Here is a 23,700-nt window from a genome sequence, read left to right as displayed (position 1 = left end):
GAGCACTTGTCTTAGACCCAACTATTATGCAGAAATGATGATTAAGAGCAAAAGTGTCAACAACAAAGAGAAATGTAGCTGGGGTGATCTTTAGGTCTTGGTGAAAGAAAATAAAAGGTAGTTAGTTATACAGGATGCAGCCCAGGAGAATGAGCTGGCTCCTAACAGCTCTTCTATTCCCCCACCCACCTCCATATTCTACTTCTTCTCTCAGCTCTGTTTTAATGTTTCTTTCTAATCCTCCCTTTGTAGTCCTTACATATCTAATACTTATAAGAGACTGCCCATGCCTGGTGATGGAAACTAGAGAGAAAAAGAAAATTCCTTATTTTCACTGCAGTTGGTAGGAAAGGGGTATGTGTGCTTTGAAATTGCATGAAGAAGCCTTCCTTTATACATCATCCAATACACACCAGTTTAACTTGAGAATTTTAGTCTTACCCTTTCTGACCCTAAACTCTTTAGATTTCACAACATCCGAGGAAATACCCATCGTAATTCTGTCATCAGTGTAGACATACTCTGGGAGAAATTTAAAGAATTAGAACCGCACCAGCACTCATTTAAACATAATTTACTTTCTAAAGTCATATCACCTTGATTAACTAAATTAGTAGTTCCTTAAAGAGGCCTCGAGGTTTTAAATGAGACACTTTACTTGTAATATTTTGCAATAAGGCTTAATTGACTGGCACCTTCTCCCACAGTTTTGATTTGCTGATGTTATTCAAAGTCCAAGAGAATGATTGGTTCATGAGAAAATAGCACTGCTTAGAAAATAAACTAGAACACAGCTTGCCTTTCTATGCTCCATCTGCTCAACCATGTCTTATTAAATTAAATTCTAGTAAAGCGTCTCACTGCTTTAAAATGCCATGTTGGACTCCTGAAATTAAAAATAATGTTATTGCCTTGAATGCATTTGTTGACATTTTAGTGTCAAAATATGAAGGTCTAAGTTCTAATTAGAGAAATACTGACCATAAATTATGCAATACTTGGTATTTGCACTAAAATCTTAGGTTGAGGATATCATAAAATTGGGCTTCTGAAGCAAGTTTATATGTGGGTGAAATCTGGCTCAGAGTGATGACAGCCCCAATCCCAATTATGACCAATCCAGAAAGCAACCACTTAGAAATCACATTGCATGACCTCAAAGTATTTTTATATGATACGGCTCATTAATGATTTCAAATCCACAATGAGATATCACCTCACACCTGTTAGAATGGCTATCATCAACAAGACAAATAATAACAAGTGTTGGAGAGGCAGTGGAGAAAAAGGAACCCTCAAATACTATTGGTGGGAATGTAAATTTCCACAGCTGCTATGGAAAACAGTATGGAGATACTTCAAAAAATTTAGAATAGAATTACCACATGACCCAGCAATCACTCTCCTGGGTATCTACCCAAAAAATCTGAAATCATTTATCCGTAAAGATATATATACTCCTATGTTCATTGTAGCATTATTTACAGTGGCCAAGACATGGAAACACCCAAAGTGTCCTTCGATAGATGAATGGATAAAAAGGATGTGGTATATATATACAATGGAATACTATTTGGTGGTAAGAAAAGATGAAATAGTACCATTTGTGACAACATGGATGGCTTTTGAGATCATCATGCTAAGTGAAATAAGTCAGACAGAAAAAGTCAAGAACCATATGACTTCACTCATATGTGGGATATAAAACTGAAGGCAACAAAGGAAGAAGACAGGCAAATAAAGAAACAAAAACTCATAGACACAGACAACAGTTTAGTGGTTATCAGAGGGTACAGACAGATGGTAGAAAAGGGTAAAGAGGGTCAAACATGTGGTGATGCAAGGAGAACTGTCTCTGGGTGGTGAACACATAACGCAATATATGTATTATAGGTATATTATAGAATTGTACACTTCAAACCCATGTAGTTTTGTTGACCATTGATTGTCACCTCAGTAAGTTTTAATAAAAAAGAAAAGAAAAAGAACAAAATTATATGGTTCATTAATGATTTCAACCATAGCTAATTTTAGATCAGGGGCATGATGATTAGCAAGGTGAGCATTAATCCCTCGATGCCAAATCTGGGTAAAATTTAACCAACTTTAATAGACACACACACACACACACACACACACACACACACACCATAAATCTTGTCTGAAATATTTAAGAAATGAAGCACGTGGGACTGGGGAGAAGAAACAATGTAGGCTCGGTCACTATCAGATGAAACAGGAAGTCACACATTTAGAACAGAAAGAAAAGATCAGCAGGTCTGGTATCATTAGATTTGTTTGGCTGCTCTAGGGAGCTAAAGGCCTTGGACATAATCATTCTTAGGCAGTTAGAAATATGAAAACAGTCCTGTTCTAAGGGCCTGTCTGGTAAGAAGCTTGCCATACTACGTGATTATTTTTAGAAGTACCAAAAAGGGACATATCTCTCCCTTTTGTCTTTTAAGGTACCTTCAAATGCTAACTTGAGCAATTGCAGCCTTCCAGGCATCATGTTCAAATGTGACTAAGCCTAAGGTTTAATGTCTAAAGACCAGATCATTTATCAGGTCATGGTACAGCAGGCAGCTAGCAGAAACAAACGGCACTGTGGGTGAACTGCAAAGGAGGCGAGGAAACAAGGCAAAAGGATTGTGAATTAAGGTATTGGTTAAAATGTTGCCACTACTTCTCCAAGACCAAATTTTCCCTGGACCAGGACTAAAAGAAAAGCAAAAGGTCAAGAAAATCCATTTTTCTTTCAAAAATATCTGTTCTATTATTTTAAAACATGTTTAAAGTTCTTTAATATAACTTTATATATCTCCTATTTGTTAGGAGTTTATAATATCCTTTGATACGTAATGTGATAATGTTACTTGTGTGGTTTTTAAAGGTTCTTACTGTGCAAAATCAAGTATAGCAGCCTTTTGTGCTATTATTCTTAAATTTGTATTATTGGTCCATGAAATCAATGAGCCCACAAATGATTGGCTAGTATTACAAATTGTGAATGAACGAATGAATGACGCAATCAATCAGTGAATTAACAAAAGCAAAATGGTGATAGGGGATTGGGGGAATTAAGAATGGGATCAGCCTTGGGGAGGTAGAGAAAAACTATGGATCAGTCCCCCTTTAGAACAGGGTGTAGTGAGGACGCCCTTAAGACAAATTTTACCTCCCCATCTTTTACCAAAGATTCTAAACTAATAAAACTTATCTGATTCCAAGCCTCTCTTATCTGACCTGCAACAAGATATCTGGAAACTAAATCTGAGGTTGTGGATTCCAGGTCTCTCAAGACAGAGGAAGTCTTCAGGGTATTTCAGATCATTTACTTTCACAGTCTTTGATTAAGAACATTTCCTAGAACCCATGCTGGCTACGCATCTCTTGCTTTCCTAAATGTTCTCACATATACACTTTCAAGTCATGAAGTTCCTAGAGAACCTCCTGCCAGTTAGTCCCCTTGTGGCTTCCTTCCTAAGCTTTGAGCAGACGCAGGATTTCCATGAAAAACTACAAAATAGTCATAGATTGATACTAGTCACAATAGTAAGCCAACATGTACTGACTACCTCCTATGTGTCAGGTACTGTCCTAAGAACTTTCTATATATTTACTCATTTACTCATCGCAGCCACTTTAAGTGAGGTTCCATCACTAATGTCAGAATATTTTTGCAGCACGTGACTCTTAGAATGTTTTTCTACTTTATGTAGTAATTCACATAATGATGTTTGTCTCTTTTCTCCTCTAAATTTCAAAGCTGGGGACACGTCAGCCTTTCTTATAAATATAGCCCACCCCCACCCTCCACCCTTGGCACTAATTCTGTCTCTGATCACAGCAAATGGCAGGGTCGTTAAAGCCGTAGCTTTGAGAATAGATATCGAGGCAGCCTGACTTCTGCTTCTGCTCTGACCTGGGTTTTGAGCTCCAGGAATGAGGCTCTCCTCTTATTTCTAGCAGCCAAACCTTGGCTGCCTGATTTTTCCTAATGTATAAGTCTTTCCTTTGGTTGTTTTGGATGGTTCCCAGTCTTTATGAGACTAAAATAGCCACAGTTCTGCTCCCAAAACTCAGTAACTGTCCCCAATAATTATTGCTGTCTTTCTCTTATGTCAACTCCTGACCTGCTTGAATTTTCGCCTGCTGTCTATTCCTTAAAACTATTGCTTATTCTGTCCCAGGAAGTTAATCTAACCCCCCAAACCTTTCTCATTCCCATATAACCAGATTTTGAATATGTGTCAATATCTCTATTTTCCCCTGTTCCTCCTTATTCCTTCCATAAAGCCAAATGCCTCAACAACCGTTTAGTAATGTCCCTCATTCAGTATATGCAGGTTTATTAGTTTGTTGTTTATTAATTTACATCTGTCAATATTAAGCTTCAATTCAATTTTCTAGCACACAAGTCTCATGAGAAATTTAAATCTCCATAGGTAACTGTACTAATCCTTATTATTTGTTTTCTTTATTTAGGCTATAATCAAATTCGATAATCTTGTGGATAGGAGAATTACCAGAAAATACATAAAATATTCCATACATTTTCAGATCTGTTGAAAATCCAAAACATTGTCAACTGGGGGTTGCATAGTGATAACTAGAATTATTTAACATGTATTACATTGCACAAGGTTCTGAGATGTGTGCTGTTTATTGTAGGTTCTTAAAGAAGGAAAAGTACTGTCTCTCACTAATTTAGATTTTCTTAACTTAGGTATTTAGATAAAGATAACGTGAATACCTATTATTTTTATAGGGACTTCTGTATAAATATGCGTGCTAGTAAAGTATGTACCAGCTTTTCAGAAATGAGGTTTAGATTCAAATAAATTCCATATCAAGGAAGGCTGGCAGTCCATTTAAGATGCTTCTGATATCAAAATAGATACTGGTACAGCTTTGTCTCAGAGCAGCCCAGGATAGATTTCTGGCTCTTCTCCCCGTAACCGATTAGTAATTTATCAGTTTCAGTATCTCTTGATTTACAGTGTTCCCCACCAGTCATCCAAACCACAAGTGGAAGGTGATTTTAAGATAATTATGGAGACAGGGGAGAAAGAAAGGAAAGGGTGAATGAAAGGAGAAAATAAGAGAGGGAGAGAGAGAGAAGAAAACAAAAGCATCACAGGAACAAAATAGTTTCTAGGAGAAAGAAAGATGGATTTGGGAAAAGAAAATGAGGGTGCTGGTAGGGATCACAGGAAATTCAAAGAAGTGCAAAGGATTAAGTGATCTTTTAAGACGAGAGGAAAACGAGGATGGTGATGTTACCTCATTTATTGCGCAGGCACCGTGTACTCCGTACTAAGCACTGTGCTAAGTCTTTTCCATAAGGTAAAGGAAAAATTATTTCAGATCTCAAAGACTTACAATCTGTTGTAAATATTAGTTCTAACCAGGAGTGAACCTGAAATAGTCTGATTACGGTTAGAGGCATCATCCTCTTTGCCACTGGCCCTTTACATTACCTGGGGGGAAATTGTGAATGACTAGATTTTTGAAAAAGTCAAGACAACACAGGCTGCTTAAAATAATAAATAATCACAAAAACATGGCACGTGTCGGTGTATATGATTAAGTCACCCAGGAAAGCCTTTACAATACCACCTCTGCCCTTGGACGTGCCTCAATTTTCTGTTTCTAATACCATTATAATGACTCAGGAAAGTAGGAGGAACCATCCTCCTCCTGTCCCAGGTTTCTGCTGGTCCATCAAATAGGAAACTCTGACTTCCGGTGTGCAATGGTTAGAAGCAGCCAAACGTTTTTCCATTTCTCACTTGCTTTTCCTAAGTGAGGAGTGGTTTATCTGATTGATGAGACAATAAGAATATGACTTCTGTTAGTTCCAATTTCTCTATCTGGTAGGGGATATGATAAAGGTCTTTATGTATACATGACCTCTGACTCTCCATCCTTACTCTTGGCAGATGAGAGCCAAGCGGGTATTCTCTGTGCAGCTGGTCAGGTAAGGCTTCTCTGTAAACTGACACCGTCCTCTGATGGGTCTTAAGGTCTGAACTTGGTGTGGTAATGGGGTAGGGCTGGGGGAAGCATTAGGAAGCCCATTTTACCACTATTCAGGCCAAAGTCTCTCATTCAGACTTACCTGCATTAAAGGTGACTAGGTTGGTCCCTATTTGTCCCCTGTGTATATTTTTCAATGAGTCTAGTGTGTCATTAATTATCTTCCTCAAACCACAATGAGGAGGCTTTAGCTCAAATGAAACTTCTAAGTTGGAAAAGTCACTAATTAAACTCAAATGTGCCATTGATTCCTTTGTTTGAATGGACATATCAATTTCCTACTGAGAACAGTGTGCTAGGGGTTCTGCAGGCGACCTATTGGTGGGGCAGAGGGAAGGACAGGCTGGGAGCTCCTTGTGCTGGGTAGGGCAAACTAGGTGGTGAGGGTGCCCTGGTGGGGGCAGAGTTACTGAGTAAGAAAAGAAAGACACAAGAGAGGAGTGGAAAGACACTAAAATCACTTACCATCAACATATATTTTTTTCTAAGAATAGCTTTTATTTTAAGTGCTAACCAGCATCTCTATTTAACAGATGCTCAGAGAACTTTGTGTTCAGGGATATTCATAAGAACTGTATAGAGGTAATAATAACTACTTATCACAAAGGGAGAGTTGCCCCCTCCCAACAAAAAGAGAAACAAAAAGGTAATGAATAAAACTTGGAGGAGAGTATTTTATTCCTCAAAAATATTTTATTCTCTTTACCAAGCTTATTTACTTATATTTCCACAGAGAGTAGGTATCACTTTAACTATTTTTATAGAATTTTATCTTGAGGATTGGAGAAACTAAGTCATTTGCCTAAAGTTATTGTGAAGCAATGGTGAACAAAGGACTCCAGAGTTTGCTCCATCACCAACTCTGAACAACAGATCCCCAACCAGAGCTACTATCCTTGCCCTGAAAATCTGATGTAGCTGCCACTACTCTAGATTATACTCTACCTTGTTTCTGTTTCTTTGCATAATAAGCTTCTATTTCAAAGCTGAGAATGATTGCATCTTATTGGTTGAGCTGAGGCTATGTGCCCACCCTCTAACTGTAAGCAAAGTTAGAAGGCAAGTATATCTGGAGCTTTTAAAGGTCATAGTGAGAGATGAGCTCTGCCTCCCCTTAAGACTGATATATATAATCAGGAAATTTCAGATCATGGGCAACCGAATAGTGTAAATATCCACTATAACTACTGGATAAATTAAAACCTTAGTCCTTCATTTGTACTAATAGACACATATGCCTATGGGCTTCCATATTGGACAATATAGAATATTTTCATCATCACAGAAACTTCTTTTGGACAGCGCAGGCCTACACAAAACCTCTCATTTTATTAATATACAAACCAAGGGACCTGGAGGTTAATTGATTTATCAAGGTCACAGAACCAGTTAATGTTCAATTAAAAACTAGATATCAAATTTCTGACTCCCTTTTTATTGCTCTACCCATCACAACTTATTGTCTCTCAACTTACAATTATAAATGTTATGTCTGTTTTGGTCCGTTTCCCCAATTTGTCAAAAGCTTTTTGATTCTCAAGCCTCTGGCTTTTTGTTATTAATTTGAAGAACTGGGATGCTTTAGTGAAAAGCTTTTACGGCTGTAAAGACAATTATTAGCAGAGCCTGGACATAACAAGTGTTTTCTAACTGTTGGTCTTCAGATGATTTCTTGCATGGAATATTAAGAGAATAATCTTAAAGGTTTTCATTTAGCCAGTCATAGAAAGGGGACAAAACTTATGCAAGACACCAAAGGTTAAAGAGAGGACAGCTGTGCTTTGTCAGTCCCTGTTTAGAGTCTGGATTCCTGCCGATGTCTGCAGAGTGGCTGAGGCATTTTCAGCCACAGTCAACAAGTTGATCTCTGACATGGAATGCCACTCTTCAAGCATTTCCCAAAGGCTAGCTAGTGATAGCTAGAGGAACTGATCCAAGAAAAATATTTACACTCACACCCACTCAAAGACTCTGACTCTCTTCCTGCTTGAAGACACACTTCCTGCACTGCTAAAGTCTGTGCAAGCTGCAGAGAGCACACTGGGTCTCTTCTCAGGAGGCCCTGTGGATGCTCAGAGGAAGCCACTGACCCCAGGGAAATGTGCAGGCAGAGTGAGTGCTGCCATAGAGACTGCTTGGTTACCAACACTCTCAGGGTGAGTCTGAGAGAGCAGTCTTCAAATGTTTTCGTTTTCAAACTTGGTCTCTTCGATAGGATTGAGATGCTACTAATCATACTCCTTGGAATAAATTATGATCACCTCCAAATACTCATTTTCCTCTCTCCAAACAGCACACAGGACAATACAAATCTAAGGTGAGTGAACAGCACACAGCCTTGATAGCGGGAGCTTAGTTTTTAAACAAACAATACTTAAAAATCAATCAAATAAGGGCAGCCAACCCAGCTCATCTTTCAAGCCTCAGCCTCCTCTGGTTCCCATCAAATAGTGAGATGTGCCTTTTTCCTGACTTGAAAGGTATTTTCTAGCTACTTTTATAATTGCTTTTATTGCCCTATAATCGTTAAATATTTTTGTTCCCCATTATTCTTTAAGTCTCTTGAGGGTATGGAGTGAATCTGATTCATTTTTTGCTGTTATCTATTCAATGCAATTTATGAGTACTGCTCTAAGCTAGACACTGTTCTAGCTTATTGGCTATGGGTATATAACACAGAACAAAACAATGTTATTATTATTATCTTATGCTATTCTATTGTCTTTGTTTTTTCTCAGTATACTGTAAGCCCCTGAGGACAATTATCACTTATTATAATTGATCCTTGATTGTTCCTTAGTCAATAAGTGTTTATCGAGTGAATGACATCCTTAGGAAATGGAGTCTTGATTGAGACACCAAACTATAGGACCTGGGATGCCAAGGAGTAGAATAAGTGTTACTGGAGATGAAGAAAAGGAGCCTCATGAAACAAACGAGGCACACTATACCTGGAACTGCTGTATATATGTGTTTTAAATATTTACTCTGAGAAACTCATGTCAACCATAGAATGGTATGTAATGAAATATTTAAGGTACTGCTATAATCATTATTATTTTTTTTCATTTTGTGTTATCTTTTAATTTAATAAGTTTGATTTTTTTAGAGCAATTTTAGTTTCACAGCACAACTGAGTGGAAGATACCGAGCTTTCCAATACACCTCCTGCCCCTCACCACACAATCTGCCTCACCATTGACCTCCTTCACCAGGGTGGTACATTTGTTAGTTAATCAATGAACCTACACTGAAGCATCATCATCACCAAAGTCTGTAGCTTGTATTAGGCTTCAGCCTCAGTGGTGTACATTGTCTGGGTTTTGATAAATGTATGATGACACGTGTCCATCCTTATGGTATCATACAGAGTAGTTTCTTTCATCATTAAAAAATCCTATTTTAAAAAATAGGATGACGTGACCCATTACTTGCTCTCACTATGATACTCACAGCCCACCTCAGAGATTTCTATCTTAATCCTTGTTACATCTTCACAGACTACATGGACAAAAGGTTTCTGAGACTTTCTGGAGATGTATCCCACTTTTGCTAATGACCAGTTCCACTTAAGCCACCCAGCATTAGGAACGTATATTTTGACAATCCCCAAACACCATGATTACCTCTCTTTCCTCACAATTCTTCTTTGCCTGCACATTCTTGAAGACTCCTTCAGTAATATATGAGAGTCTGTAAAAAAAAAAAAAAAAAAAGATCCTACTTCTTTAAGGACAGAGGCCAGTACCTCCATTGTTTTGTAGCTCTCCACAGTGCTTCATATTATTAAGTTAAAAGAAGAAATTCACTGAATGAATTGAATTGGTCAGAGCAAAGCAAATCTATCAATTTTTCTAATCCTGTGGGATTTGGTTGCGAATGCATATGCTAAGTCTCTCCAAGTCTACTTTGCTAAGTTATAATTCAAATTTCAAAAGGACACAACATTTAAGTAGATGCATGTTATTTTCACAGCCTTCACATAGGACCCTTAACTGCTACCTTTTGAATCAGCTTCAGCAATTTGATGACTGTAATAAGCTGAATATAAATCACAGTTCTTTTATACTTGAGTGCCTTGCTTATAAAGATAAGAATTGTGGTAAAATTCCAAAGTGAACAGGATCTCGCTTTTAAAAGGTATCCAGCAAGAGTCGCCTTCTTATCTAGATGTAATGAAACTGCTTCACCATATGAGCACTGGCAGACACATCAGAATGGATTTGCCCTTCCAAATGTGGGAAGAGAGATTCCAGACGACAAATGAATGTGAGGCAAGTGCTGTCATTATAATTTTTCCTTCTGGGAGAAAGGAACTGTGCCCAGCCAAGAGTAGCGATACTTCTGCCATAGGGCATTGTTAAAACTATTACAATAGAAAAATATAATGTTCAGGGAAAACAAATACCCACAAGCAAGAAGCAGACTGGGAACAGACTAAAGAAAACTCCAGGTAAGTCAGGTGAGCTGGAATCTCAGCATGGTGTTCATATTTACATGCTTCCTGCTGGTCTGACCTCCTACATTAGAAGGTCATAGACTTCCCTCACAGTGGTTATCACCCAGTTTTCAAAAACTGTTCAGAGAGTATTGCACCCAAATAGCTGGTTCTTCTGAGTTGGAAATCAACAAACACATTTAGTTAAAGCCAAACTCACAGGGAAATGTTACAGCTTATTCATTTCCACAATTCATTCCACAGGAAAGAGCAGAAAAAGTTCAAGACATATTGATAGATAAATGTGAACTAGGTCATAGTTTACTGTAGAAGGTCTGCCAAATTTGGGGGCTGGACTATGATAGCTTTAAATGCACCCTGTTAAATCCCCATAAAAGTAAGCTGCTCTGTTACTCTTACACAAAATGTGCCTAGAATAGAATAGATTCTATAAAGACACAAAACCCTTACCCCTTACTCAGGTCACACATTTCAATAACTATTTACAACACTATTTGACCATAAGTCTTCTTAATTTATTGTAAAATGCACAAGCACTACAGAGGACTTGTAGCAGCCTTTAAAGTGTTACCTGGTAAGTGTTCATTGAGTAGATTGAATAGCATTAACCCCCAAAAATAAAATGAAGGTTTGAATATCTCCATCTTAAAGAGATATAGTAAAGAACCAGGAAAACTATACAAACACGCTAAAAGTCAAGTCTAATCTCCAGGTCTGTGGTCCTCTTTATATTCTATCTAATCATCCCAATCAGAATACTGCACAGGAACCAGACTTTTTAAAGTAATAACTTACTCTGGCTGGATTTTTTTATTTAATAAGCTATTTTTCTTCAATATGTTATAACATTTTTCCATCATGACAACTTCAGTAAGACGGCCCTTCTTATCAATATCAAAATACTCCTAAATTGTTAAATTCCAATATTACATTATTTCTCATAAATATTTATTAGCCCATTCTCCCTTCTAGAAACTCTCTCTTTTCATGGTTTCTGTGATCCAAATCCCTGCTGAATTCCCCCCACTCCCCCAGGAGTTCTTTCTGAGAATTCTTCGGGAGCATGTGTTCTTTACCCCACTCCTTAAATGTTGGAGTTCCCCAAAAGCTCATCTAGCTGCATGACTTCAAATCCCAAAGCATTTTTCTTCAGCCCAGATTTCTCAATTCTGCAGTTAAATCCAACTCCTCTGAAAAACGCTGAGTACTTCATGGAATTTTATTTTTAAACCTAAACTTACCTTCTCCTATATACCCTATCCTACTTCGCATTGTCCATCACCCAAGTCAGAAAGTTGGAAGATATTAAATCTTATCTCTCCCTCATCTCTTATGGCCAGTGTTCCCAGCATCATTCTGTCATTGCTGCTTGTTCAGTATCTCTCCATTCCTCCCCATTCATCCTCTTCATTCCCAACACCCTCGCCTTGGTTCAGGCCTCAGTACATCACACCTAAGATCCTGTGACTGCCTCATGACTTGTCTATTTACTTTCCATCACAACTCTCTGCCATCTATCCTCCAATTTATTCCTATAAGTTTTCCTACAATTTTATATATTGATTCAGTCCCCTGCTTAAAATGCATTAGTAGTTCCCCTCATTTCAGGATAAACCCAAACTCCTTAGGAAGGCCTTTCACTATCTCTTCCTTGCATCTCCTTCCAGCCTCAGTGCTTGCCTCCCCACTATTTGCACCACACACCTGCCAAACCAAACAACTTGCAATTACCCCGAAGTGTCATATTACTATACTCTTCCATGGTTGCCTTGCTCCTGCTTCTATGTTGGGAATTCACTTCCCACCTTTCCTCAGTGGAGAATCCTTTACTCACCTTTGTGGAGCCATTCTGTATCTAGACCAGAAGTTCCTAGAAGGCAGGAATAACAGCTCGCTCACTCTTGTCCTTAGCGCTTAGCATAATTCTTGACATTCAATAGAAACTGAAAAAAAGTATAGACTGAGCAAATGAGTAAATGTGTACATGGTCCCCTTTTCCTCTTATGTGGATAAAGTGACTTTTCTCTGAAGAACTACATTGTCACTGTTTACTGTTTTAGGACTTCTACTCAGACCTATCTTCCCTGTGAGATTCTTGAGGACGAGGACTGTTACCGCCAGACACCCTGAGGCGAGGGCAGAGTCTTGCACAAAGTGAGGTACTTATCAAATATTTTGAAATAAATGTGAATGGATAAAATATTGTGTATGTGGGTTTAAAAAATAAAATTTCATATTTTAAAGGGTCATCTGAAAATAATTTAAAAATTAAAAGTAAGATCTAGAAGGGATCTTTAATGTATCCCAACAATCTCCTTGTACAGAGATGGTAACTGACTTACCTACACAGCTAGTTATTAGCTATTCTTACTAGAACCCAGGTCTTCCATTACTTAAGCATGTGCTATTTTACATATAATAGTTACATTCAGGATTAACAAAACAATGATCAAACATACATATTAAACGTTTTTTTCAAGTATCCTCTACACTATTCTGTGAGTCTTTCTATTTCTCTTAATCAAGTTGGAGTAAAAACTTATTGTACCTCTATTATATATCTACTGGGTGCTCATATGTGTTATGTCTTTTAATTCTTGCACCAACTCCAAAACTTAGTTACTTTATATCTCCATTTTACAGATGTGGAAATGAAATGCATTGCCCAAGGTCATGCAGTCTCAGAGCAGAACACAAACTACATACAGATCCTGTTCTCCTGCTGCTGTCCCCTGCGGTATCCCTTAGTTCCTTTACTGTAGATCATCCCCACGCAGGCCATACTCCTCCTGATTCCTTATAAGATACGTGTGTCTTTCTGTTTTTAAATAGCTGACCTCACCAAAATAAAAATAAGAAATGTGTCATTCCTCTTTGTTGTCCATAGTCGGACCTAAGACCAGGTAAAAGTTGTCAGCTGTTCTTAAAGATTCAACCAAGATCTCATAAGTTTTTAACTTTCCACAGCAAGCTATAAACTCTTATAAATATCCTGTAAGATTTCCAATGCAGCAACAATTCATTTGTTGAGGATCAGATATAAGTAAAATAATTACCCCTATAACAGACTCCAAACAAAGCACACATCTGCTGAGCAGGAGACAACTCTCCAAGATCTCTCTCACCATCTCCTCCATCCATGCCAGGGTACCTCCTTTTTCTTGTATTTCCTCAAAGCTCTCAAAAGGTTATCTCTAACATAATTATACATCAACGTTTGCATAAAGGAAAAAAATAATCTATTCTCATGAAACCACAACTTCACATGTGTCAGCCCTTACAGCCTATAGTTGAGTGCCAATAGTCCTTTTCCTTTTTATATTCACATCTTATTGTTTGTGGGAAAGAAAGCCAATTAACCTTCCTAGGGAAATCATATTACAATTAACTCATCAATATGTTAAGTAGTAAAAGCTTTTCAACAATGTGCTTTCCTTTTGAATTGTTATAAAATCTTTGGCTAGAAATAGATGCAGCAAATTCATAGCAAGGTTGAAATTCAACACGAGTTATTTCCCACATCCCTTCAATAAAGAAAAATGGTTTTGAATCCACACGTTAATTTTAAATGGGTTCACTTTAAAGTTCAGAGAAAAGAGGAATATGGCCATGCTAAGTCAGTGAAGAGTAGAGGAGATATAAGGTAATAATTTTGGTTACTGAATCCTACAGAAACAATTGCCATTATCTTCCAAAACTGTAAAATGCATTATCAATGCTTTCTGTATGTTTTACTGAATTATGGATTCAATTCTGATTTCTACTTCTGCCTTAATAGTCTGCACTTACTAATTTCCCTGTAGTACTATCCCTCCAATTTATGAACTACATTCGAACATCAACAGAAATACCAAGTAAATAAGAAACAATGAACTTCCTAATACTCTCAGGAATTGCTAGAAAGCAGGCTTGTGTTTTTTGTCTCCTTTCTAGACAGACCACATGGTAAAAATGGGTTTAGGAATAAATAGATCCAAATTTGAATCTAGGTTCTGCCAGCTAAAGGGGAGTATGACATCGGGCAAGGTCTTACATTTTATTAAATAACTCAGGCAAGTAAGTAAACTTTTTTAAACCTTTGAGTTTTTCACATGTTAATGGAGCTAATACTGTGGGGATTAAATACATTGTATAAAGCATCTGGTACATAACCGATTAACTCTTTATCTCATCCAAACTAAATGTTTAGTTCTTCTTTCTGCTGAACTGAAATATGCCTTATAATTATTTCTTCCAATTGATGCCAGTTTTGTCCTATGGAGCAGTACACAATACAGGGGCTCCACTTCCCTGTTATAGTAGTTCTCTACTCTCTTTCTTTTCTTCAGAACACAGCACCCAGGTTTTTCTCTGAAGAATCACCCCTCTTCAAGTCTCAGTACAGTTGGATCTGGGGGTGCTGATCACTACTATCTCCAGGGATGGGCCTAGAATTTAACCATGAACTCATATTACTCCCATGACTATATAGCAGTAATATGGTCATTCATTAATGAATTCAGCTTATTCATTCAGGAGTGAGCACAAAACCCAATTCAGGCCAGGGCTTTAGCTCTGAATTGTTGAGCAAGAGAAATACTCACCGTTTCAATAGACATGGCGCCGTAGTTCCTCTGGCCACCATCTTGCCCATGGGAAGCAAAAGCCTCTCCAGAAATGGGACCAATGTGAAAAAGGAAGTGTGGAAAGAAAGAGTAACTGGGTCCTGAAATATCCAGCCAAGTATGAAGGTAGAGCTACTTCCCTGAAGTTTTCAATTATATAAACTAAAACATTCCTGTTTTGTTTTTCCTTAACTTTGCTTAGGTCAGATTTACTACTACCTGCAGTCAAAACAATCCTGATGGAAATACACATACCAACATTCTATATCTATTTGAAGATTGATATGACTTTTTCTCCATAATCTTCTGTTATTTCAAACAAACATTCCAAAGGAAACATTCAGTTCCTTTAATTTCCACTCATATTCAAGTGTATCAAATCTCTTTCAATTTTTATCACTGGGCTCCTTAATGTCTACTGAATGAAATGGGGTAAAAAAGAAAAAGTTTGCTGACACAAACAGTGTATAAAAGGAAAACAGAAAAGAAAATTTTAATCTACTTCATAAAAACCATTTTTAAACACCTTAAAAAATACTGCTTCAGTGGGAGATGAGGGTAAGAGGGATCAAATATATGGTGATGGAAGGAGAACTGACTCTGGGTGGTGAAAACACAATGGGATTTATAGATGATGTAATACAGAATTGTACACCTGAAATCTATGTAATTTTACTAACAATTGTCACCCCAATAAATTAGAAAAAAAAAATACTGCTTCAGGTCAATTAAATTGCCAACTTCAATCTTTGTTATCTAATCAAGAAACCAGGTTTCCAAAGAATCTCTATTTGCTCACACTTTATTATATTTCAATCCAACTACATTTATTCACTAATATTCCGTTATTGTAATTTTTATCAACTTAAAAAAAAATTCCAATTAATTTAATATTCTAAAGTTTTCTACGTACCTAACTAAACACATTTGTACTATGTGCAATTTTGATCCTCTTTTCAAAGCACATAAAAATAGCTAACACACTGTCCCTTAATTTGAGGATTTTACACTTGCTGGGTGAAAACACTTATAACTCATCATGACCACCATCACCTTCATCACCCAAAGGGTTCCTCGTCATTTACTAAGCACTTAAAATATGACAGGCTTGGTGCAAAGTGCTTTGCAGATACGGTCTCATTTAATCCCCTTAACCTCATGACATGGTATTTTTATCACTAATTTACAGACAAGAAAACTGAGGGAGAGATAAGTTGAGACATATGTCCAAAGCCACAGAACTTATAGATGACAAAGTCAGTAATGAAAACTAATTCTGTTTCTAACGTACATGTTTTCACCCATCATTCAAGTCTGCCTCCAATCTCTGCATTGCTAAGTGGAATATATGCAAATAATGTCTGAGGAGAATATAATGGGAGAAACAAGCAGTTCTGATCATTGGTAGGAGCTTTCACAGAGATGACACTTCTTAAAATAAGTTTTTATTTCTTTTCAAACTAGGAAGGTAAATTTAAAAAATTTAAGAAAACTCAAAATATCAAAGACATCCTTAGAATTCATGCTGAAAATAAATGGCACACATTTATGACATCAGAATTCTAAGGAAAGTCCTTTTCTTTCTAGATCACCTAAGTTGATGGGTAGGACTGGCCCTAAACAGATTGTGAAAATAGTTCTTTGCCCCTGGTCTCTCTTTTCTGTGCCCCATTCACCTTCCAGATTTGCACACTATTCCTTCCTCATTCCTTAAGATACCCACATCCTTTTATTTTCCTTCCATTCCTATAACAAGCTTTTTTCAATATCAATCCGAAGGAAAGAATTCTGGTAATCTGCACTTTGGACTGCATTTATATCATCATTACTATTCCCAAGACATTTTAGCCTTATTTCTGGTTGTGAAATAAAACTCTTTAAAAATGTTTTTCAAGCACAGCCAGTAGATGAAGATTTTTCGGTGTAGAAACAGATGCTGAGGAATGCCTCCCAAATCAAACGGCATAAGCAATCAAAACACACACCCAACAAGTAAGCCTGGTGCTGATGACAGATGGTACTCACCTGCCTTGCTTCTTCATGCTCTGCCTTCTTCTGCATTGGTCCCGTTTTCAAAGAAAGTCATGCTTCTATTCCCATGGACAAGATTGATGGTCAGAGGCCAATTAGCACCTTTTCCAAATCTTTCGTCAAGTTTATCAACAATGAGAACAAAAAAAGAGTAAAAGAATTTTGTTTTCCAACTTTCCATTTTCCCACTGCTTCCTTGATAGAGGTATTTATGAGCAGTGAAATTACCAAAAGGCATACAATATGCTGATAATTCACTAACTGAATAAAAAAATACTGAATAAATTACATAACATAATTTACAATGATTATTTTGAAAGGAAGGAATCAGGGACTCATGATATTCATTACTGGGTACCCCAGAGTGAGAAATATCTTAAAGTTGAACGAAATACAAATTTAAATATACAAATGCAGTAGCCTTCAAGTGAACATGTTTGAGTCCTCTCTCATTCTAAAAAAATAAGCAAACATATTTTTCATAAGATATTTTCATTTATATTTCTCCTTGAAATCCCCTCTCGCAGGCAATATAACCAAATAGAATATTCACAGGCAAATTCAAATAGAAAAAAAATTAAAAGAGCCATTTTGGGGAGCTCATGTAATGATACCTTACAATGCCTGTCTCTGAAATTGAGTTTCCATTAGATACTGTACTAATATCATGAATATGGTGTTCCTTTAAAATGCCCAGAAGATTAATGTAAAACGTAGATTTAATATTTTTTCTTTAAAGATGCTATTTCAAAACCTTATGTTATATCATGACCTGAAAAACTTGTTAATTTTCTTCACGAGATCTTGCTATTTAAAGATGTTCTGTCTGCTATAACACTTAGTGAAACCACGAACAAAATAACACAAGCACAAGACTGGTCTGGAAGCTGCGTCCGTAAAGCAAAACATAGGTTTCTAACAGTTTTGACGTGTTGTGTGTGCATATGCTCCTTTTCATTTGGCAAGCCTTTTTTTTTAATGTCTTAACAGATTGCTAAGGAGTAACAAGTGTTCTTTTGTTTGTCAGATTTTAGGCATTCTGGGGGACATTTTACAGCTATGTGGGTTCAGTTCGCTGTATTCCATGTTGAGAATATAACATCTTTAAAAAGATCTGCTGTCTTTGATCTAAGTACTTACTAAGCAGTATGAAGCATCATCTTTTGCTGGAGGGTAGACTACTCTTTAATGGGTTAAACAGTCAAATCCTGAGCTTTGTCAGGGAGAGTATCTGCCCAGGAAGTATAATGGTTCCCAGGTCCCCTCCAAACATAGAAATCTGTTCACAAAGTACACTTAATCTGGAAAATAGCCCTTCTTTCAGATGCAATAATATGTAAAGCCTAGAACACTATCTGACACATAAGAGGTGATCAGAAAATATTTTTTGAAGGACCACATTCCTGCTTTGAAGTAGCCTGGGCCAGGAAAAAAAAAAAAATGGCCATTAGATATTGAGCAAGGCAGAAAAAGGGAATTCAAACTAGAGCCAGAACAGTAATAATGCTCGTTTAATACAGGATCTTGGGTTTCAATAACTCTTTGTAAAGAAATTAAACATTTATCTGAGCACTCTACAGGGTGGCATTTACAAGTCACGTTTGGCATGCTTTAAATGCATATGTTCCTCTTGGAGCATCTCCCTATACAGAGCTGACTTATCAAAATGTGATTTGTCTCAAATATTTTTATATTTAAATATGCAAATCCATTGCAAGATTAGCAATAAAGCATATATATATATATATATATATATATATATATATATATATATATATCTTTCTCATGGCCACTGAAGCAGTACAGTAGAGCAAACACAGACAAATGCTCTCTGCCATTAAACATGGAGGCGTCATGGTTTGCTCTTCTCAACTGAACCAATGCTCACTAATGCACATGCTAACAGTACAGTAGCCTCACTTCCTGCCATTACTTTGTTTTCTGATGAATATTTAATCCACAATGGCTGACAAAGACAAGAAAGTGTAAATGCGCTTAAGAGACTGCAAAAGTTCCAAAGTGCATTATCACCCTGGATACTAAAATCTAAGTTTAACAGCAGCTCCACTCACTTCCAAGCAATGGTCAGGGTAAAAAAGGGTCAATCAATAGACAACTGTCTGTTGATAAAAATGATTTGACATGACTTAGGGAAGTATAAACATCATTACAATCTTGGAAGTTAGCAAATACATTGTATGAACAAAAAGTGGAATAAGCTATAACTGCAGACATATAAGTGTTTCAAAAGATTGGAAAAGAATAGAAAAATATGGCATGATTCTAGAAATATATCTACATGAGAACTGAGATAATACAACTCTGAATAGCACTGATTCAGTTAGTGCTTCAATTTCCAGGATATATCTCATCCTTACCCTCCAACACGCACAGTGGTAAGAGTCTAGTTCTAATTCTATAGTATGAGGCTCAAGGCATCTCAATAAATTTTTCTCTAAGTTAAAAAAAATTATCCTAGCTATTGTTTTACACACACACATACATACAACACACACACACACACACACACACACACACACACACTCCACTATTGTGCCAAACTTGGCTAACAAGAAGGCTTTTGGAAATGCTGGTTGATCCTTAGTCATAAATGTTATATGCTGGGCATAAACGCTAGATCACTGAGTAGTATGGTAATTGTTTCTTTTTATACTTCCTTTGATGATTTTGAAATACAAACCTTTACCATGTGCTTTCCATCTTCAAACACCTTCCCACTGCCATATTTTTCTGCATGATCAGGGTAGGTGGTTTGACTCATTCTGTAGGTTAAGCCTAGTGTCCTGGGAATATATAAGTAGGTTGGAAGTCCTTATGGGTATATGACTCTATGACCCTCCATGCTACTTCCCCTTTCCGTGGTCTGATGATCTTCCCAACTGGTGGTGCTTTGTGACCATCGTGCAAATTTTTGTTATTCTGGTATACCATGAAATTTTTATCTACTAAAATATCATACTTGGTATGATGCCATTATTTCGTCCTTTTAAAAAATATCTGAAGAAACCATTTACATCCTGAGATATATCCAGAGAGTTATGTGCTTCACAAAAATTCAAATGAACAGTTACACTTTTTAAAACTATTCTTCTGTAACCTCCCTCATCTTCAAGGAGGGTAGACAGGAGGGTAGAAAATAACCCACAGAGCAAAGCTTCTAATGCAAGAATAATTCTTACTCCAGTTCAAAAATTTCTGAACAAGTAGAATATGAACATGACCGTATTGAAACTGCCATGGGTAAAATCACATGAGAATCTATTTATATCTGGAGAAAACAAAGCAAAAATACAGTACAAAGTGTAAACACTTCTTATGAAACAAAATTACAACTTGACTCCAATAAAAAGTTTGTGGTTCCAGAAAAAAAAAGCTGTTTAAAAAGAATCTTAAAATCATCAAACAAGAGATAAGATTATTTGAAAATAAAAATGTCAGAGGAAAATATTTAGCATTAGTTTGTAACTCTCTTCCTCATTGCCCCACTAGTATAGAGTCATGAAGGGCTGTTTAAGCCGCTGGAAAAACTTACAAGAAATTATATTCATGAGTAAATAATGATACTACTGATGCACTTTGTTGTTTAAGATCACACTTTTTCAAAAGTTCAAATAATAGATTCCGTTATAAAATAATATAGCCCAGCTTTATATATCAAATCATATATTCGACTATATTGGAATCATTATTTCACTAATGCATTCCACTTTTTTAATAATTGATTTTTACTTTAATAATTGTAGTGTCTAGTCATCTTTGGAATAATACTTTTATTTTCAAAATTTATTTTGCTAATAATGTTTATAACCCATCTGCTAGTAAATATGTAAATAATTTTATATTTATAATTTTTAAATTTTTTCTCTTATTTTTTAATTCATTGATGCCTTCTTACATTTGATATATATTAGATATTATATGTCACTGATTTTTAAAGTACTAATTATAGACATTATTAAAATATAATGTCAGTGTTATCGTATTTTCATATTAACACAAAAAAAATACTAAAACACTCATATGATCATTTTATTTTGGTGTTGCAATCACTAGAAGCATGCTCCTCCCCTCTTCTTCCCAGTGATTTAAGTTCAGCAAACCACTTTCTCCCTACTACCTTTCTCCCTCTTCCTGTGATATCAGGGCTTTGAGAGAATGGGAAACAGTTCTTTACCATTTGCTATCTGAGAGCTTTAGTCTAGAAGGAGAGAGGAAGAGAGGAAGGCCCAGATTGTTACTTGGTAGCCATGACGGGCAGGCCAGAGGATCGGAAGTCGTGAGTCAGATACATAGGCCATTTTCTTCTACCCAATGCCTCCGGATCTTCTAACTTTCCTCCAAGAGCAGGTGAGAAAAATGGCTCTTTAGACCCATTCTCACAATGAACATATTTATCAGAAAGAAGGTTTCCGAAGAAATAGGATCTCCATGAGATACTAGCATCGGGTTTCATTCTCCAGGGAAAAAAAATAATAATAATAACAATAATAAGTAAAAGTTCTAGAGTATGAGGTTACATTAGGCAGGATTCTCAACTATAAGCAACAGACAGTGACTCCGGCTATTTGAAACAGTAAAAAATAATTATTAGTAAACTATGGTCTAGCTTACACAATCTATGGAGAAGCTTACAAAATAAGGCTTACAAATCTAGTAGGAATCAAATGAGGACAGGCAGCCTAGATACTACCATAGGAACTCTTGCGTTAAGATATTACGTATGTAGGCCACTGCTACCACTGCCAAGTGATTTATTCCACGATACTGTGCATGAATTCTAAATGGTTCCTTTAATTCTGTACTGTTTCTAAGTCCTGAGCAGAGACATCCAACTGATAAAGCATAGACCATGTGTCTGCCCCCTACAGGTCTAAGACTCTGCCAAATACAATTAGAAAATTATCTTAAATAGGAAAGAGTGTGGACACTTGGAGGCCAAACAGTATCAAGCAACATCAAATGTCCTCAACAAGCTCTAGATTTCCATTCTGCTATGTTTTGGCCATTAAAAAAAAAAAAGTCAGAGTTAAAATAGCCATTCATTTCACTACAGTTAGTTAACCATCAAACAAAGACAATATCTTTTTCTCATATGACTTTGAATTCTTGCATTATGAATTACGTTTTATAATTGCCATGCTTAGTTACTGAAATATGGTATCGGTCAAGTTCCATACTACTATGTGCAAGCCCCTCTTATCAAATAACGCATTGAAGATATAAAAAGTGCTATTTGCTAGGAAATGAAAGAGTAAAGTAGACATAAATACAGCTTTTCTCTTTAACACTGTTTTTAAAGTACTAAGGATATCATCAGATAATACATAGAAATTTAAATCAGATGCAATTTGTGAATCTGATGAAAAAATTATGCTCTCTATTAATGTGTATTTTGCCATGTGTTTATTTTGTTGCCTTTACATAATGTCCCATAAGTACAATATAAAATTTAAAATAAATGCATAAAAATTAGAAATAATTATACATGTACATGACCTAGAAGGATAAAATCCAGCTCACTCTGCCTCACCAAATGTGGAAGCCATTAATTCATTTAGAAATTATTTCCAAGCAAATGCCATTTTCAGCTAGTTAAATCAATAAAATCTTGCCTTGAAACAGAGGAGAAATTCTATTTTCATTTGAATTCTGTGTTTTTTTCCTTCTATAGGCGCTATATGCAGTTGTGGCAAAACCCAGCATCAAACCCTGACACGCTCTAACTGTTGGTAGGCACAAGAAATTACCATCAACTACTTCATCCTCAACTATGGCATTGTTCTTTGTTTCTTAGAATCCTGAAATATCTAAAATAAAATGCATCACTTGTTTCAAGTGAAGCTTTCTCTTTTCTAATTTTCAGAGTTCCACTGCCTTATGTGTCCACTCTTTAAAACTGACTGCCACTGTTTTATCTCCATCCTCCCTTTATCAGCAATTCCAGTCTCACTCCTCAGTATACAGAGGAAGCCCACTGAAGGTGCAGATTTACCAGGGACAGGAATCATGCATGAAGGCCTCTCCATACTTGCTCAAGAAGTACAATCCAGCCAGTTGGGATGACTTAAACTAATGATCACACCAATTACCAGAAAATTTATAGCTGCATTATCTATCTGTGCCGCTGACAGTAGAAGTGAGTCTTCTGTATTTACCAACAGAGCTGTGGCTGATTCTCAGGTAATTAGTATATTATCATCACATAATGGTCTAGAATCCTTCATTGAAGCTTCTTTATTATCCCCTGTCTGACTCTGATGTCAGAAAATACATTAAACTGGTTTTCTAAAAGGACAAGAGGAAAATAATGAAAGCAAATGAAATAAAAAGCCCCCAAGACCTGGGCACAGGAACCCAGCGGAAATTTTGCTTATATTCTGTCTACTGCAGCTCAGTAATAGTCCTCCTGCTGTGTTAAACGCCTTCTCTCTCCTCCCATTTCTAATGGGAAATGTGGTTTAGATCCCTCCACGTCTGAGCTACAAAATTGCACAAATTGTTTAAAAGTTATAAAATCTGCTAAGTTCTTATTCCTTCAATGGT

General features: G+C 36.6%; 1 long non-coding RNA gene across 2 annotated transcripts; it reads left to right on the top strand.

Moving 5' to 3' along the window:
• The first annotated feature begins 8,030 nt into the window (after positions 1-8,030).
• LOC109453382 (uncharacterized) lies at positions 8,031-23,496 on the top strand. 2 transcript variants are annotated; one of them, XR_012494430.1, is made up of 4 exons: positions 8,031-8,359; positions 10,183-10,316; positions 12,562-12,660; positions 22,829-23,496. It is a non-coding gene; the product is annotated as an uncharacterized LOC109453382 (long non-coding RNA). The 2 variants fall into 2 exon arrangements; XR_012494431.1 differs by having other exon boundaries at positions 8,032-8,198.
• Positions 23,497-23,700: the final 204 nt, after the last annotated feature.

This window comes from Rhinolophus sinicus, linkage group LG03 (assembly GCF_036562045.2).
Source record: "Rhinolophus sinicus isolate RSC01 linkage group LG03, ASM3656204v1, whole genome shotgun sequence".
Lineage (NCBI taxonomy): Eukaryota > Metazoa > Chordata > Mammalia > Chiroptera > Rhinolophidae > Rhinolophus > Rhinolophus sinicus.
The sequence above is the reverse complement of the archived record's forward strand: the minus strand, read 5'-3'. Positions and strand labels throughout refer to the sequence as shown.